Raw genomic sequence first — 17934 nt, 5'->3', positions numbered from 1 at the left:
GACACTTGGAAGATGTTCAGATATAATCCAGGTGACATATTACGTATTATACTTTGTCCATTTTGTACTCAGCACTAACTGGGCTCCTGTGTCATGGATTAATTGTGCCCTCAAATAGCTCACAGCCCAGGAGAAGAGAAGCAAAGAATGAATTAAAACGGGAAGCAATGTTTTTCTTGGTTTCTTTAGCAGATAGTTTTTGAAATGATTATTGCAAAAATCCAAGCTAATAGCAAAACTGACATATATTTATTGCTTTTTAAAATTAGATTAATATTGTTGTTATTAATTTGAAGCATAACTAAAATTATTTATGAACAACACTAAAAAAGAAAGCTCTCCATTTTTCTTAATTTTTTCTTTTATTATCTCAGCATAGGAGCCAAAAGACAGACATACAGGAAGAAAGGAAGGAAGGAAGGAAGGAAGGAAGGAAGGAAGGAAGGAAGGAAGGAAGGAAAAGAGAAAGAAAGGAAAGAATTGGGGGTAGAGGTGGATCAGAGAGGGGTGGAGACGAATATGATCAAAATACACCACATGCATGTATAAAACTGAAGTAATCAAAATATTGCATTTTTAAGTTAATTTTTTAAAAGAATCTATGGGAAGTATGATCTGGGGTGATAAAAGAAAAAACAAATTTACTCCACTAATCTCTAACTGAAATCTAGCCTTTCTTTGGATGCAGACAATAAGGCACCGTGGGATCAGTAGCAGCTATGACTTTGTCACCAAGGAAATAATTCGCAGGTGCCCTCGTGTGAGTACTTTGTTTGCAGCTTTGTGGAAACAGCTGTGATGAACATCGCAGCTTCTACATTGGTATTTGAGCCACTGATGGACTTGACTTTAGTTCAGAAATAAAAGCCACATGACTTACAAAACCACAAATCTATTCTTAGAATATTTTAATGTAATTAATTAGTGTGTGTGTGTGTGTGTGTGCGCGCACGCGCGCACACACACACACACACACACACACACACACACACATGCAGGCACACTTGCCTATGCAGTCAGAGGTCAACTTTCAAGTATCACTTCCCATCTTCCATCATATGGGTCCCAGGGATTGAACTTCGGTCATTGGGCTTGACTACAAGCATCTTTCCCCACTGAGCTATCTTGCCAGCCCAGAACTATATAATTTATAGAACATTTTAAGGAGAACATAAGCCTTGCCAGATTACTGAAGAGACTGACAGCTCAAGAAAGTCTAACTCTTGCTCTGTGTCCTGACAGTAGCTGTTCTCAGCTGTAGACCTCTAGCTAATGTCTTTTTCTGAGGTGACACTCAAGAACAGGAGCTCTGGGACTCAGTCGTGTATGGACCCGATGTGCAGCCACATGTTGAGAGAACAGAAGATGCTGTATGTTTCTGCATCCCCTTGTGGCCACCCTGCTCTGTGCTCTGAAGTCTGGACATGTCTCTGTGTGAGCCTGGTGTCACCACAGGGGAATGCAGCTCAAATCTAACCTGAACGATTTGAATGGAAACAAAGCCATACACATCCTGGTGGGAGGAAGCTGGCTGGGCAGAGCCAGGTACAACAGAGGCACCTGAGACTCTTGGTGAACCATAAAGCTAATGTGAGCAATTCATAACTGACTAGCTCCCAGGATAAATGTCAAGGAAATATAAAATAGCAGTAGCACAGGGGAGAGCTGAAAATGTTTATTCTCCTTGCATGAATTTGCATGGATTAGATTATTATTCATGGTGAAGGACAAAGCCTGTATCTGTAACATAGAAGAGAACAAGGTCATCTAGATAACTCAGGAACTAAGAGGCAAGCCTGCCTTAGGGCTTCTTGAACACACAGACTCAGTCATTTCATCTGTCCATTAATATCTTGTCTTTCCTCCTTTTGTTGGGAAGCTTCTGTTTCTTTTGTTTTTTTTTTTTTAAAAAAAACCACTTTTCCTCATACAATATATTCTGATCATGGTTTCTCATTCCTGTACTCCTTCCAGATCCTCCCCACCTCCCCACCCACGCAACTCCATGCCTCATCTTTCTTTTTAGAAAGCAAACAAATCAGAATTAGAGAAAAAAATACAAGTTACACACACAAACACACACACCATCCATAAAATCAGAAACTGTAACATACCATCAAAAGACCAATAAAACAAACAAAAAAATGCCCAAATAAAGGAATATTAGATTAAAATGCCGACAAAAATACCATTGAATTCACTTTGTGTTGACCATACAATGCTAGACATAGGGCTTCCCATTAGGTGTGGTTTCATAATCCATTGGAGAAAACTAATCCCTTTGCCAGCAGGTATCAATTGCAGATGGTGGTTTGGTTAGCAGTGGAAGGCTGTGTCTACTTCTCCCTCTTAGTGCTGGGACCCCATCTGGATTGAACTTACACAAGCCCTGTGTGTGCTGCCACGGTCTCTGTGAGTTCACCAGCACTGCTATGTCTGGAAAACATTGTTTCTTTGAAGTCATCCCTTCCTTTCTGCTCTCACAATCTTTCTGTCTCCTCTACTACAGAGTTCCCTGAGCCTTGAGGGGAGGGCTTTGAAGAAGACGCCCCAGTTAGGACTGACTGCTCCAAAATCTCAGAATCTCTGCACACCACTCAGTTGTGGGTCTCTGTGGAAGTGAAGCAACTGTCTTTAATGCTCGCTTTTCTTGCACAGAGTATGGCTCCAAAAATGAAAACATGTTTCACCTAGTCAACACTCAAAGACAAAAGCCCTTCCCAGCCACAGCTTGGCAGTCTATGAGCTGCAATGATTAGGAGATGAAGCACCAAACAGAAACTAATACAGCTCCCGACAGTGACTCAGCCCCTGGAGATGCAAACTCGGAGAGATCTAACTCTTTTTAAATCATTTTTAATTTTAACAGGCACATAACTATTGTTTCTATCCGAGAGGTAACCAGGTGATGTTAACATACATGTCTGTGGTATGTAGTGTTCAGAACAGGGTGGGACATAGAGATTTCTAACATGGTCTTGGAAAGGTGAGGGTCTATTTGGGAAGACATGAGTCTGCCATTGACATGTTCTATTTCTAGGAGAACTTTCCGCAAAGATGGGTAGAAAACTTCCCATGTTGAACCTTACTTACCCTGAGATAAATTATTTCAAAACACACATGTTATTAAAAATGTATTGATTTTCAGCCATCTGTGGTTCCCCGTCCATTAAACTTATCAAGCCCAAATCATCAGCAGTGTAATTAAGTGTTGGCTTACCTCTGATAAGGGAAGAAAGCCACCTTAACAGTTGGAGGAAAAATGATTTCCTCTTCCTAGGCCTTTAATTTCCTCTCCCTGTTCCTTGTCTTCACTGGACACTGGCAAAGGCCCATTGATCGCCTCTCTTAGATAAGTTATGTGTTCCTAGAAATGGCATCTATTTGAAAATCTTAGTGATTATAAATGAGACTTGGCGTTCTTATCAGCTCCTTGTCCTTGAGTGCAGCTCGTGATGAACAATGGAGGAGACAACCAAAGGCTGATAATCTGTTAATCCGTTCTGAAATGAAGTGGGAATGAGCCTCACATCTGAAGGGGTTTCAAGGAGAATAAAAGCCCAGTGGAATACTGTATGGACATTGTTTGAGGGATGGTTTTTTATAAGCACTAAGACTGGTGACCTAACTTCTTATGTACAAAGCCCCCAGTGACCCCAGCCAGGATTTCATTTGTCCTATAGTCATTTCCCATTTTACTCCCAGAGAGGCAAAGTGACAGAACTGCTCTAAAGCCGGCCTGTATACTGATGGTGAGAATGTGGAACACGTGACAGAAGTGCCCTGAGAGTTTAAGTGTTAAGAAAATGTGTTTTCTCCTTCATGCTGGCCTGGCTTTGTCATGTAGACATTGGGAACTATGTCACCAGTAGTTTTCTCTTCCTTACTCAGTCCCTAATAAGCTTGACACCAAATCTACAGCCCATCTTTATCTGCTAAGGAGAACAACGTCACACCAGTTTGCTGTGTATTAATCTTCCCCGGCTTTAATTTATATTCCAACCCCAATTTCCCCTCTGCCTTGATGTTATCACCCCTGTCTTTTCACCCAACCTATTGCTCATTCTAATCATGCCAACCCCTGTGCAGAACGGAATGATTTCTACTGGGTTGTTCTGTTAGCATTGCAAATGCTGATGATGCATGCTGAAGTTATGGGGCTTAAGATGTGAAGGAGGTCTTTTTGAAAACACGGGACAAGGTTGATTCCATTCTTGGCATAGCAGAAAGCCAAATTGTATGTTAGAGCTCTCCATGAGGCTGATGCCAGCGTAATGTTATCTAAGAGCTCAACAGTCCAGAGATCTCTAAAGAGCTCCTGCAAAGCTACTGAGCAAGTCTCTTGACCACACATGTATCTGTCCCTGTTGTCAGTCCACTGGGAACTCATCTGTCATTCTGTATCCTTCATCAACCTCAATACCCTTTCAGAAAAAGTCATTGTATTCAAGTCTCTGTCATGAACAAGAGAATTCTCCCTCTGTCTTATATAAGCTTCCCTCTCCTGCTCACTACTTTCACTTTCTTTTTTTCTTTTTTCTTTTTTTTTTTTTCGGAGCTGGGGACCAAACCCAGGGCCTTGCGCTTGCTAGACAAGCGCTCTACCACCGAGCTAAATCCCCAACCCCCTCTTCTGTCCTTCTTAATGAAAGAATTTCCCTCACCATCAACCCAACTATCTTTTCCTTGCCCTGGCTGGATTCTATCACCAGCTGCGCGTCAAGAAAACAGCAAACAATAATTACATTTGTTTTTCTCCTACTCCATTTTCTGGCCACACTGTGGTCATAGAATAGACGTCTGGAAATGGATGGAGATTAAAAACAGCCTGAGTGTTTAAATGATGCCAGTGATAAAGCAGAGAGAGCAGAAAGGGAAGTATCTTTACTCTTAAAGTCATGAGTTAATCATTCCTAAGCAAAGCATAGGCAGGACATGCTGTTTTCCTCAGTTCAACTCCATTGACTATAATTCATGGAAATTCCTTCTAAGGACTACAAAGGTCATTTGTCTTAATCTTAGGTGTTGAAATGTTTCACCTTCTTGGTCTCTTCTGGATATTTTTTAAAAGAAATGTAGTATGGCAGGCTGTTTCAGGAGCTGTTAAGGTAGTACCTACATGAGATCCTCTGTCAACTTTCAAGAACTTCTTCAGATGATGTCAAAAAAGGAAGAGTCATTGCAGCAAGGCAAGACTCACAAAAGAGTTTAAGAGTCTACACTGAAGACTGGCATGCAGAACTCTCATTGTGTCTGAGTAGGACTAGAAAAGGACTAAGCAAAGTCTGGCGGTAAGATGCCCATACTAGTGAGGTAGAGACACTCTTGTTCTTGTACAGTACATTAGAACTGATGGCTGGAGCCTGCTGTGCTGTTGCTCTCTAATTCTAATTCAGGAGGCAGATCTCATGAATTCCAGGCCAGCCTGGTCTACACGGCAAGCAGGAGTTGCCATGAGACCATATCTCAACAGAAACAAACAAAGCAGATGACTAGGATAAAGCCTGAACCTTGCCCAGGAGACCAAGATGTTGAAGGGAAACAGCTCTGAGTCTCCAACTGGAGGCAGGATTTTGCCAACTTAATAATGACACATTTAATTAGTATATGGTCAAAAGGAGAGAGGGCACTAAAAAAATAATAAACACAGTATCAGTGATGGCCAGGTAGAGACCAAGGAATACTTTCATAATTTAGAGATTTTTTTCTCATTATTGAAGTGCTCAATTAGCATCTTGTCCACTTATATAGAGGTGCTCAAATTGTTAATTGACTTAATGTCTTAAAGACTTGCACATAAAATCCAAGCACCTTGGTGTCTTTTAATTACAAATAAAACACAAGGTGCTTTTAAAAGTCCTGGGCTTATATTATTGCATTAATTTTAAACACTAATTCTCTTATTTGGAATATAAAAGTGAATTCCCCCCCGCAATTTTCCTCACTCAAATATTTTTCACATTTTCATAAATATTTAAAATATATATGATGGGGTTGGGGATTTAGCTCAGCGGTAGAGCGCTTGCCTAACAAGCGCAAGGCCCTGGGTTCGGTCCCCAGCTCCGGAAAAAAAACAAAACAAAACAAAACATGTATAAAATATATATGGCACACAGAGGATGGCTATAGCTTAGTGGTAAAAAACTTATCTAGAGTGTGTAAGGCCCTGGGTTCATAAAATATAAACAACTAAATATACCATAAAATACATGTGACGAAAAGAAACAAAGAAGGCAGGATCAGAGCAAAGGCAAGGTTTTTCTATAAGATACTGCCCACATAAATATATTTACATATATTTAAATATTAAATATTCTTACAATTCCTTACACTAAGGAACTTGTTATACACCCTAGAATTCTGACTAGAGTCCCAAGGGACCATACTTTGGAGTCAGTATGTATGCCCTACATAAAGGGACAGCAATCCTGCCCCCCCATATGTTGTTCAGCATATGATTTCATTAGTATCCAGGGTCTTTTCGCATTCTTGCCACAGATCAACAAAATACATCATTGATTAAAAGTTACAATATATAATTGAAAGTTATGAGTCAAAGAGAGAGTAATCAACACTGCTATAGTCTGTATATGAAGTGTCCCCCCCAGAGACTGGAGGGTTGAAAGCTGGGTTCCCAGGTGACAGGTTTAGGGGAAGCAAATAACTTCAAAAGCTGATGTCCTGGGGAAATTAATGATCAACATTAATAATCTAAAGCTAATTAAAAAAGAAAATAATAATATATGAAGAATAAAACACAAGGTATCCCTGTAGATCCCTAATACATTAAAAAGATAAAGGACTATCATAAGAAACCTTGTCAACTAACTTAACAACCTAAATCATGTAGAACTTTTCCTTTGAAAATGTGACTTACTCACCCTAGCACAAAATCTAAGTAACTAGTGTTGAAAATCTTTTATCAATCAAAACAATCAGAACCATTTTTACTAGCGAACTCTGCTGAATTTTTTGTCAGAAACCATGATGTCCTCCCTTAAGCCCTTCCAGGAAATAGGGAACACTCACACTCCCCTGTGAGCACTGAGGCCATCATTGCTCTCTCACCAAACCCTGATAAGAATATTACAAAAACAGCCCATCACAGGCAACCTTTCTCCTGAACATAATCACAAAAGAAATCTACAAAATATTAGTAAAGAAGACCATATTGTAAGATCTAGAAAAATGAATTTAACAGATGTAATGCTTACTTGAAATTTATAAAACAAAACAAACAAAACAAACATCCCCATCAGCAAACAAAAACAGAAGGAAATATCTTGAATTTCACTTTTCAAAGACAAAGTGTTGCGGGATATTTAATCACATTGCGGACCCTGAGACTATGAACTGGAAAAACCTACTTCTTGTTATGGTGCGGCTCAGCCCTAGCACACACCTTTAACCCAAGATCTTTCTGTAAACAAGAGCTAAATGAAGTCAATGATGTGTCTAGAGTTGAAGTTAGCAACCAGTTGACAAGGAGTGAACATAAAGAAACCCAGGAAAGAGAAAGGAGGGACTTAGAGTTGAAGGGTATTTAAGAGAGTGTGGAGAAGGGGAAAGAGCCTTTTCTTTCTGAGACATTGGTGGAGTAAGATCAGCTGGGTGCTTTCTCTGCCTCTCTGAGCTAGTAGGTTTTCACCACAGCTCCTGGCTCCTGAGTCTTCATTTGGTAAATCAGATGGTTGGGATTTTGTTTTGAAAACAACATCTACGAGGGCTGGAGAGATAGATTAGCATTTAAGAGTACATATTGCTCCTCCAGAGGATCTGAGCTCAGTTCCCAGCATCCTACAGGATGGCTCACAATTGCCAACTCCAGCTCCAGGGGATCTGATGCCTTTTTGTCTCCTTGGGCACCCGCATACACAGATGCACATACCCACATGTAGACACATATGCATACATACAATTAAAAATTAAAATAAGTCTTTTTTATAAAACCTATTAAAATGTCTACAACTAAAATCATACTTATGATGGCAAAGGAAAACTCTTGTACCCACAAATGTATACCCATGTATGAGCTTACCCTGTAGCTGGATTTATTTTCCTCAGTAATAAATGAGTTTTCACCTAGGACCAGGCAACCCCTATATTCTACTATATAGAATAATATAGGCTATTCTACTCCAAAAATCATTAAACCTGGACATGAAAACCAGCAAAGATAGAAACACACAGAGTGTCAAGAAGGGCCCCAGATCATGACCTCCAAAGTCAAGGTACATGGCTCAGATCTAATGAGGATGGATAGTGGTGAGACCTGGTCTTACCACTATAGACACAGAGATATCAACGAAAAGAAAGCATCCTTTGTGTATCATGAAATCACAGCATTCCCAAGACAACTTCAGATCCTAAAACTGCTATCCCACAGAACACATCCCCTTGAAAATGTTGCTTGACCAAGCAATTCTCTCACAGACAAAATTAAAGAGACAGGATAGTGGAGACGTGGCTCAGCTGTAGAGTGCCAGCCCAGCACGCTCAAGGTCCCAGGTTGAAATCCCACAGATCTCACTTTCATATATTCCAGCTTTGCCTAGAGCCACTATCCCTACATTATTCATCTCAATCATATATAATTAATCTTCTCCTGTAGTCTACCTAAAAGTCTGGGTTTTGACTGGTCTTTTAATGACAACATCTTATTTCCGATGACAAAAACAAGATGTTCCCTTTTGAATGAGGATGTTGTGGACCCTCCTACTATATATCAAACCAAATTGTCATCTATAAACCAATGTCGCCCTTATAAACAGATTAGTAGTGAGTTTTTGGCTTTTCTTCTTGGATATTGTCAAACAGATGTGTGATTTGGTTACTAAAAAGAAAGTCATCACAAAAAAAAAAAAAGAAAAGGGGTTGGGGATTTAGCTCAGCAGTAGAGCGCTTGCCTAGCGAGCGCAAGGCCCTGAGTTCAGTCCCCAGCTCCGGAAAAAAAAAAGAAAAAAAGAAAGAAAAGAAAAATCCCTAATGATGACTCCACCATGTAACCTCGTCCCCTTATATTTTGCAGCTAATTTATCCTAAGCCATGGCTGCCTTATTTCACCATTTAAAATGTTTTAGTTGGTTGGTTAGTTGGTCACTTGATGATTTTTTAGTTAGTTGGTTTCCTTGGGATAAAAACTCACTTCACCAAACCCTCTGAGGTAGAACTTAGGGCCTGGATCATCCATGTCCTCCTGTAGTAGACAAAATCCTCAAGTATCCCTTGAGGAACAGTTATTCAACTCTCAGGTCACTTCTCAGGCCAGTAGAATGGTGTCTATAACTCCAGTCCCAGGAAGGTCTCGTGCCCTCTTCTGGCTTCCAAGGGCACTACACATACACAGTACACAGACATACACACTGCAAAACACCCACAAACATAAAAGAAAAATAAATAAATGGGTTTTTTTTAACTGGAGAAAGAAGTGAGACTGGCTGCAATCATCTACTATGGAAGATTTGTGTGTGTGTGTGTGTGTGTGTGTGTGTGTGTGTGTGTGTGTGTATGTGTGTGATCTTGTCCCTGCAACCAATGCAAAACAAAAACACAAGGATATTTATTCCTTCACCTGAGCCTGAATCTTTCTCTTTCATGAAAAAATTAAGAGAACATTTGAACTGAGATCCATCAAAATCTGAGGTTCCCTATCTAAACCACAGTCTATAAATGTGATCTCATTCCCCCATGTCAGTGAAGTCTTCTGCCCTCATCACGGAAATCTCTTTGCTACAGACGGAGACCACTATAGAAAAACCACAGCCAATCAAAAGGCAATGCTATAGAGCCCAGTTCCGATGTATTTATCTACAAAGCTTCTGCACCTAAAGGCCAGGGAACATTGCAGAAGAGAAGTGGAAAGATAGTAAGAGCCAAGGATCAGTTTGCCGTGAGATTGTGTCTCCTAATAAAAGTCTCACCATTATGAGTGCCCAAACACAAGCTAAATAAGGATCACACCAAGGACATGCCAAAGAGACCCGGGGAAAGCCCATGAGGCCTTAATCATACACAGAGAATCACTGGCAACTAAGGAAAGCCAGGAGTGGGAGAGGAGGCCTTTCAGGGAAGAACCTTTCAGGGAGGCCTTTCAGGTTGTCTGGTGCCAAGAGATCAGCCCTAAAACATACATACAAGTAATGTCTTAGTCAGTGTTCTATTGCTATATAGAGACACCATGACCATGTGTCTTAGTTGGGGTTTCTATTCCTGCACAAAACATCATGACCAAGAAGCAAGTTGGGGAGGAAAGGGTTTATTCAGCTTTCACTTCCACACTGCTGTTCATCACCAAAGGGAGTCAGGACTGGAACTCAAGCAGGTCAGGAAGCAGGAGCTGATGCAGAGGTCATGGAGGGATGTTTCTTACTGGCTTGCTTCCCCTGGCTTGCTCAGCTTGCTTTCTTATAGAACCCAAGACCACCAGCCCAGGGATGGCACCACCCACAATGGGCTACCCCCTCCCTTGATCACTAATTGAGAAAATGCCTTAAAGCTGGATCTCATGGAGGCATTTCCTCAAGGGAGGCTCCTTTCTCTATGATAACTCCAGCTTGTGTCAAGTTGACACACAAAACCAGCCAGTATACCATAACTCTTATAAAGAAAAACACTTAATTGAGACTGTCTTACAGTTTCAGAGGTTCAGTCCATTTTCATTATGGCGGGAAACATGGTGGCAGCGTGTGGGCAGACATGGTACTGGAGAAGGAGCTGAGAGCTCTACATTTGGATCCACAGGCGGGAGGAAGAGAGAGTGACTCTAGGTCTGGCTTGAGCATTGAGCCTCTGAGACCTCAAAGCCCACCCCCACAGTGACACGCTTCCTCCAACAAGGCCACATCTCCTAGTGTCACTCCCTATGTGCCAAGCATTCAAACATGTGAGTCTATGGGGGCCAAACCTATTCCAACCACCGCAAGTAATATTATATTTAGGAGTATATGTGTAGAAGATGCAGACAGTAGCAATTAGTGAAAACAGAGGTTATAAATTGGATGAAGAGAAAGGAGATGCATATGAGAGGGTTTAGAGGGATGAAAAGGAAGGGGGAAATGTAATTAAGTTGTAGTCTCAAAGGCAAACTGTAAACTAAAGACCTCTAATCATGTTTAAAAGATACTCGGTAGGGTAGGGGGATGCAACGATACATCAGTGGTTAAGAGCACTTGCTGCTCTTCCAGATGACCTGAGCTTGGTTCCCAGCATCCAAGCAATCTACAACCACCTGAAACTCCAGCTCCATGGAATCCCACACGCTCTCTGGCTGCTGTATATGTACATGCCACACATATGGCATATACTCACTCAGACACATGGACATAAAAATAAATCTTTAAAAATAAATAAATAGGGGCTTAAGGTGTGGTTCAGTGGTAAAGAGTTTCTCCTGCAAAGGAGGAGGGCGCAGCTCAAAAGTGCCTGTAACTCCAGTTCTAGAGAATCAGATCCCTGCTCTGGACTCCATGTCCTCCTCTTGTCATACATGGTGCACAGCATATAAACATTTGGGCATGCCAACACACGCGCGCGCGCGCGCGCACACACACACACACACACACACACACACACACGTGTGCAAATCTAAGTTAAAAGATACTTTGGGTTTGGGGGTAAATCTTAGTAGTCAGATGCTTGCCTAATATTTGAGAGGCCCTAAATGTAATATCCAGCACTACAAAATAATGATAACCATGAAATAAAATATAAAATACTTTGTTGAAATCTATAGCTCAAGGAGTCACTGGAAGGAACTGTAAAATAAAGCCATTTTTCTAAAACATCTTCATTTAAGTGCATTTATTTTATTTGTATTAATGCATAATCATTTGCTTTCATGTGAGCATTTTATGTGCACTTTATACAAAAGGGGCTTTTTGTTGTTAATCTTGAAGTTGCTAAGTAGCCCAGGCCAGCTTCACGCTCTCAATTCTTCCAACTCATGCTTCCAAATGCTGGGATTGTGGGATGCAGTACCAGTCCTAAAAAAGGACTTAATGTTTCTTAATGGAACAGCATATTTTTTTGTCAGAATAAAGTATGCATGAGTAATAGTCATGGATTGTGTAATTTTGCTTAGAGCTGATTCACATCTTTGCAAAGTGTTCAATATTTAAAGTCATATTGCCTATGTAGTGGGGTATTATTCGTCAAAGAAAGATGAAGTCCTGGGAGATTCTTCAGCTTCAGAATCACCAGGACCAGAAAAAGAAGCCAGCCGCACTCGATCAGATGGTCTCGTTGTTTCATAGGAAGCACCTAAGTCGTGGGCTGGGAAATTGGGGCCGCAGGGGTGAGCGGAAGGAGCATGGGTACTTTAGGATTGTTAAAGTCTTGTAAAATTGACAGCGATGAATGCCCTAAAACACATTGATTTGCATGTGTTCTGGGGATTTACTGTGCAGCCTTTGTATGACATCCCGACTAATGTATTTTAGAATTCTGCTTCTGGGGCTGGAGAGGTGGCTTGGGGGTTAGGAGCACTGGCTGCTCCTGCAGAGGACCAGAGTTTGAGTCTCGGTACCCACACGGAGGCTCGCGGCTGCCTGCCACTGCAGTATCAGGGGATCTGAACCCACTCTAGCCTCACTGGACAGCAGACACAACTGTGGTGCAATCTGCACATGGAGACAAGCACTCCTACTCCTACTATAGCATAAATATCCTCAGGAGGGGGGGGGAACAATAGAAAAATTAGATTCTTTTTAAATTTTCTGCTTAGCCTAAAAGGCAGACAGTGCATATTCTCACTCACTTATGGAAAATGAAATCACTTGACCAGACGGAAGTAAAGATTAGAGTGGGTGGGGGAGGGTCAGTAAGGAAGGGGGATCGGAAGAGTCAGTGAGCTGTTCTAAACTTCAGTCAGGGACAAGTCCTGAGCCCTAGAGGTTCTCCGCACAGTAAGGTTACAACAGCTTAAATAGCTTCTTACGGCTAGGTGGGCGTGATAGTGTGTGCTTGTGATCCCGGCACTAAGGAGTCTGAAATGGGAAGACTGGGAATTCAAAGCTAGCTTGGGCTATCTAGCAAGGTTCCAGCCAGCCTGAGCCACACGTAGCAAGAAGTTTAGTATATATTTCAAAAAATCTAAAAGAGGGGACTTTGTCCCTACCACAAAGAAATGACAGATGTCTGGGGTGTTCAATGGACTAATTACCTATCTTGATCTGGTCACTGTACACCTCAAAGTGTCACAGTCCCATGGGAAACCATACACTTAGTACATGCTAATGTCACGTAAGTAGAAATAGTTCTACTGGTTTATCCTACTCTCTGAAACAATCCGTCCTTCTCATGCCAAAGACGCCGTTATATCATATTTTTACCATATTTAGGATATAAAACATGTGTTTGGATGTGGATAGAGTGCTAAGTCAGATCAAATGTCAACACCTTTTGATTAGTATCCTTTGTCCACTGGGAGGTTCTCAGAGTTAACCATTGACCTATAAACTGTAATAAGTTATTTTCCTTACATAAAAATCTTACACATTTGTCTACAAGTACTTTTACTTTTGTTGAAATTGCATTTTATATTACACAGTAGATTCTATATTGTGTATACTATGAGAGAATACTTAAATTGAAACTTTTGTATACTTATTATAGATCTAGAAATGCTAAACACTTAGTCACTTTGTTACCTCAGCCAATAACGACACTGTTATTTCTTCCTAGCAAACTCATTTTCTTATTTGACTGTTTGCCTGAAATTTTAATTTCTGCGTTGAAACAAAATCATGACATGAAAAATATTACCCTAGTCTTGCCTCTGAAGGGACTGCTTCCCCTTTTATATTATGGCTGCTGTAGACTTTTTTGTACATAACTGCTTCTATTTCTGACACCCCACATATTCTGAATGGACACTGAATGTGCTAACTCCATTATTCTTAAGTCTCTTGAGATAAAAACATTATTGGTACATACACCATAATCATTCTTTAATTTTAATCATTAGGGGACAGAGGGAAGGGGGCTAGAGTTGTGTGTGACTTTTTGGGGCTGCCGTGTCTCAGATTCATTCTTAAGGAACTGAGAACTTAATCTTGCAAAATGTTAAAAAGACCTTCTTACCCACCAGCTCCTGCAGCACAAAGACCCAGCAGACCATGGTTTGTTGGATACAATCCATACAATCATCTCACAACAATTACAGGCTGGAAGAGAACCCAGGCACCAGAAGCTGGGTCAGCCATCCTCTGGCATTGCAATTCCAAAGTCCCCAAAGCCACCAGAGAAGCGGCTGATGCCTTACGTGAGCTACAGTATGAGGTTCTGGGACCAAGTAAAGGCTCCCAATCCTGACCTAACGTTGTGGGAGATTGGCAAGATTATCGGTGCTGTGTGGTGAGGTAAATGAATATACAAAGCGTGAAAGATAGAGTGCTGTGACTCTGGGAAGGCCTGCTGTAATGCCCTGCATACCTTGCATATATTAATACAAAAAAGTCGTGCATACACTGCGTGAGAGGAAGAAAGGCAACAGTGACGGTCTCACATGGAGAACAGGAGCCTTATATGAGCGTTCAGCCTGCCAAGAACCCAGATGATTATGGGGATGGCTTTTCAATGAAGCATACAGCCCATGCCCGTTTCCAGAGAAACCGCGCCTCATCAGTGAGATCCTCAACGGGCGTGCGGTACCTGGCGTGCGGTCAGTCATCTCAGCAGCTGGAATACAGGTCCTCAAGCAACAGGTCCGATCTTTAATGGTTCGTCTGCAGAAACTAGAAGCCGAGCTTCTTCAGATAAAGGAGCAACACCAGGAAAAGAAGAAGGAATTCCTGGAAAGTACGGACTACTCTAACAATGAACTTAAAGGCCGTGCAGTCAGAAGTTGGAGGTAAACATGGAGAAAGTTGCAGCTGAGATTGCATGGGCGGAGGAACAGACCTGCAAAAGGCAGGAGGAGAAGGGAGGAGGAGACAGCAGAGCAAGCTGAACCCAGTCAGCGCAATATCGTCCCCGGGAAAGAGCAGGTGGTGAACAAAGCCAAGGAGGAGAAGGACGAGGAGAAGATCTGATGGAAACAGAGGAGACACGCATTGAAGAAGTGGCAGAGACCCAACAGAATGGTGAAGAAGGCCTTCTACTCCTGAGGACAAGGAGAGTGGGTAGGAGGGGGTTGACAGCTCAGAGGGAGAAGGGACCAGTGATAGTAATACCAGCTCAGAGCATCACTACACCCATAGGGGAGCCGCCCTCAGACCCCACACGAGAAGCCAAGAGTAAGTGTTGCCTTATTTTTTTTGTCCTAAAACTTTTTAAATGAAATACACGGGGTATTTTTTTTCTTTAAAATGGTATTTAGTAAAGCCTCTTATGGAGATGAACATAAGGTTAAAGGTCAAAATTATTGAATAAAAAAGATTAAAAATGTATTAATCAATTTGAATCTTACCTGTCTCTACATCATAGACTACTGTCACTTGGAATAGCAAAAGGACCTCAATTCCCATCGAGACCCCCTAATTTAATTGCTTAATCTCCTTGAACGTCATTCATAGGACTAAGCCCTTTCCAGAATTTGCATCTGGCTGTCCATTAAGTGCTCACATCCTCAGGGCCAGCTCACCCCTGTCCCCGCCACCCAGGCAAGGTGCAAAGCCTGCTATTCTGAGCGATGCGTGGAAACATTTTTTAAACGACTTTCCCTCCTTTCAAATGACTTCAGCTGATGTCGAGTTGACATAAACTAAGCAGCACCACACACAAACATCACTATTAAGCCATACCCTTTCTTGTCCTGTTCATCCCAAGATCGAGCATTAACACGAACATTACAATATAAAATAGCTCAGGTTTTGAAAGTCCCGATCTTTAAAAATTCAAACAAAAGGTCAAAGTCTCTTAAAACACCCCAAATCTGTTTTGAAACCCAAAGTGTTTGCAAAACTCCAAAATTCCTTTAGACGTTCAAAATCTCTCAACTATGGGCTCTTGTCAAATAGTAAAAATCTTAAAATGCTTTCTTACTCCAAAGAGGAAGAACCAGGGGACAGCTACGACCCGAACAAAGCAAAACGAAACTCCGACTGTGGAAATAGCAAACCATCTAATGGGCGTGGGTCACTTCTCTGACTCTGCCCTCCTCAGCGTGCACAGCGAGTCTTCCAAGCTCAGGCTGGCTCCACTCCCCTGCTGTGGTTCTTCTTGACGATCATCCATGGTATTGGCATCTCCAAATGCTGGGGTCTCCCGCTGCAATCGGCCTGCACTTTCACCAACAACCTCTCCTGGGCACGGTCCGTGGTGCCGAGCCTCAGCCGCCGCTCTCCATGACCCCTTCGTGCCTTCGCAGCCAGGACCACCTGGTTGAGTCTTGCACGTAATGAAGATCAGCGGCCAGCGTGAAGTACCTGGAACTTCTGGAACAGAGCTTAGCTGCCGACCCGGAGTAAATACTTTCCAGAAGATTCTACCCTAATGATGCTGGGCTCTACTCAGAGCTGAGTCTTCAGCCCCAGCTCGTCAGTACCCGTTGTCCCAGCAAACCACGGGTTTCATGTTAGTGGTTCTGGTATCTTGGTAATCACAGCCAATCCTTCAGCCCTGGCTAACCAGACTCACACAGTCTTCACACAAAGGACATGGTTAGAGTCTTGGCTTTCCTCTGCAACTCTACAAGCCCGGCCTCCGTCTTCTGCACTGCTCTCAATATTCTTACCTTCAGAGCTCCTACAGAATACACCCGGCAGAGCTCTCAACACCCAGTGGCTTTTCTATCCCCAAGTTCCAAAGTCCTTCCACAACCCACCAAAACAATGCGGTCAGATCTACTACAGCAATGTCTCATGACCCTGATACCGATTTCTGTTTTATTTAGGGCTGCTATTGTGGTGAGGAAACTCCATGACCAAAGCAATGTGAGGCAGAAAGAGTTTACTTAGCTTACACTTCCATATCTTAGTCCATCGTTAAAGGAAGTCGGAGCAAGAACTCAAGCAGGGAAGGGACCTGAAGGTAGGATCTGAGGCCATGGAGGAGTGTTGCTTCCTGGCTTGTCCCCCTGGCTTGCTCAGCCTGCTTTCTTATAGAACCAAGACCATCGACCCAGAGGGGGCACCACCCACCTCCCATGGACCCTCCTCCATAGGTCACTAATTAAGAAAATGCCCTACAGGCTTGCCTCCAGCCCAATCTTATGAAGTTATGTTCTTACATGAAAGTACCCTTCTTTCAGATTACTTTAGCTTGTATCATCATAAAACCAGCCAGCAGAGAGCTCAGTCTTACAATGTTCCAAGTCTAACCCTTCGCTGTGACCTCCGCTGCCACCTCCTGGTTGCCAGATAGAGCTACTTACCTCCTGATTTCCTGAGAGCCACAGAAAACTGCAAACTGTCAGTCCCCTGCCTCCACCTCAGTCCCCTAAAATCTAATTGACATACTAACTCTCCTAATAGGTAAACTTCCCTCTCCTCCTTTCTGTCCATTTCTTCCTAGTTGGTTTCTCAGACCCTTCCCATGACCCTCAGTTGATCTCACACACACACACACACACACACACACACACACACACACACACACACACACACACCATGACTAAGCCACTGGCTAATTTTTCACAAGTAAGGAACACTTTCTTCTCAACCCAGAGATCCAGTGGTTTAGAAACTGAGCATTCTCTTTTCTCAAGAAAAAAAAGTGGGGATGGGAAGGAAAGAAAAAAAGAAATCTCTCATAATATTTCACAGCCTAGACGAGAGGCCCCAGCTATGGGGTAAAGCAGGGAAGAGTCAAGAATTGCAAATAACAAATGCCTGAGTTTTATCCTAAAGCTAAAGGAGTCTCAGAGTGTTGAAGAAACTGTGTGGGTAGTGAGCCACAAGGAAGCCAGCCTGGAGGACCCCGAGCTTTCCCTCCACTCACTGACATCTACTTTACAGAGACTTTGATTTTCAATGCCCAAGCTCCAAGCCTCAAGAC

General features: G+C 42.3%; 1 protein-coding gene and 1 pseudogene across 7 annotated transcripts in view; one reads left to right on the top strand and one right to left on the bottom strand.

The window, feature by feature from the left end:
- Positions 1–17934, bottom strand: part of Palm2akap2 (PALM2 and AKAP2 fusion) — a 461068-nt gene that overhangs the window by 428218 nt on the left and 14916 nt on the right. The window lies entirely within an intron of this gene.
- Smarce1-ps8 (SWI/SNF related, matrix associated, actin dependent regulator of chromatin, subfamily e, member 1, pseudogene 8) lies at positions 14059–16820 on the top strand (annotated as a pseudogene). Its single transcript, XR_015620890.1, has one exon. The product of XR_015620890.1 is annotated as an SWI/SNF related, matrix associated, actin dependent regulator of chromatin, subfamily e, member 1, pseudogene 8 (transcript).

This window comes from Rattus norvegicus, chromosome 5, assembly GCF_021556685.1.
Source record: "Rattus norvegicus strain SHRSP/BbbUtx chromosome 5, alternate assembly SHRSP_T2T, whole genome shotgun sequence".
Classification (NCBI taxonomy): Eukaryota; Metazoa; Chordata; class Mammalia; order Rodentia; family Muridae; genus Rattus; species Rattus norvegicus.
The sequence above is the reverse complement of the archived record's forward strand: the minus strand, read 5'-3'. Positions and strand labels throughout refer to the sequence as shown.